The 1,411-nt window shown below is 42.6% G+C and overlaps 1 non-coding gene across 1 annotated transcript; it reads right to left on the bottom strand.

Moving 5' to 3' along the window:
• Positions 1-973: 973 nt before the first annotated feature.
• On the bottom strand, positions 974-1,080 carry LOC133780847 (small nucleolar RNA R71). The gene has a single exon (XR_009869657.1). It is a non-coding gene; the product is annotated as a small nucleolar RNA R71 (small nucleolar RNA).
• Between the last annotated feature and the right edge of the window lie 331 nt (positions 1,081-1,411).

Below are 1,411 nucleotides of genomic sequence, written 5' to 3'. Positions count from 1 at the left end.
GTTCTTTTTGTTCTTTAGTGTAATTGATTAAGTCACAAAGTCAAAAGGGGATAGTGAATTGTACCCCAAATTGTTTGATGATGATTTTTACAATATTTGTTTGGCAATCCTTGAGGAGACGATAAAAATTACTTTCATTATATTACTTGTTTAACGATTGTGTACACTTGCACACACTTAGGAAAATCCGCAACAAGTTTTTGGCGCCGTTGCTGGGGATTGCTTAAAGTCAATTATTGTAAAGTTGATTATCTTGCAATTTGGTGTAATTTTTCTTTCTTTTGTGCTAACTTGGGTGATTCTCGTGCATTTTCAGGTTTATACAGTGTATGAACGAGAATCAAGACCCTGAACTACTTCCCATTGATCTAGAAATCGAGCGCACTTTTAGAAGAAGGCGAAGAATACAAAAGTAAAAAAGGGAAGTAGTAGTGATGGATGTTGAGCAAGGGGCTCAACAAGGAGCCGCCCAGACGGCAACTCCTCTAACAGGAGTCGCTCATGATCCACCAGTAAATACAACAGGAGTTGCTCAAGGGGGAGTAGCTCAAGGGGGAGTAGCTACCAACAATGGGCAAAATACAGTTATTGTGGCTGATGACAGAGATCGTGCTATCAGGCAATAGCTCTCCCCCTCTTCAATGAGCTCAATCCAGGCATCGTCAGACCAGAAATTCAGGCAGTCCAGTTTGAATTGAAGCCAGTCATGTTCCAGATGCTGCAAACTGTGGGTCAGTTTAGTGGGATGCCAACAGAGGATCCTCACCTTCACCTTCGCTTGTTCATTGAAGTAAGTGACTCTTTCAAGTTGCCCGGAGTGACAGAGGATGCATTGAGACTAAAGTTGTTCCCATACTCCTTGAGAGACAGAGCCAGAGCTTGGTTGAACTCTTTGCCTTCTGATTCTGTGAGTACTTGGCAATAGTTGGCTGAGCGGTTTTTGATGAAGTATTTTCCTCCCACTAAGAATGCCAAGCTCCGCAACGAGATTACTTCATTTCAGCAACTTGATGAAGAATCTTTATATGAGGCATGGGAGTGGTTTAAGGAGTTGTTGCGCAAATGCCCTCATCATGGCATTCCTCATTGCATCCAGATGGAGACATTTTATAATGGTCTGAATGCCCACACTAGAATGGTGGTTGATGCTTCAGCGAATGGGGCTCTTCTTGCTAACTCCTATAATGAGGCATATGAAATACTTGAGAGGATATCCAACAACAACTATCAGTGGCCCACTTCTAGATTGTCTACAGGTAGAAAGGTGGCTGGTATTCATGATGTAGATGCCATCACGTCTTTGGCAGCCCAAGTCTCCTCTATTTCTAATATGCTCAAGACAATGAATATGGGAATGAATCAGTCAATGGGGCAACCCATGGGGACACAAATGGGGCATATGGAGAACATT

The sequence above is a fragment of the Humulus lupulus genome, chromosome 5, assembly GCF_963169125.1.
Source record: "Humulus lupulus chromosome 5, drHumLupu1.1, whole genome shotgun sequence".
NCBI lineage: Eukaryota > Viridiplantae > Streptophyta > Magnoliopsida > Rosales > Cannabaceae > Humulus > Humulus lupulus.
The sequence above is the reverse complement of the archived record's forward strand: the minus strand, read 5'-3'. Positions and strand labels throughout refer to the sequence as shown.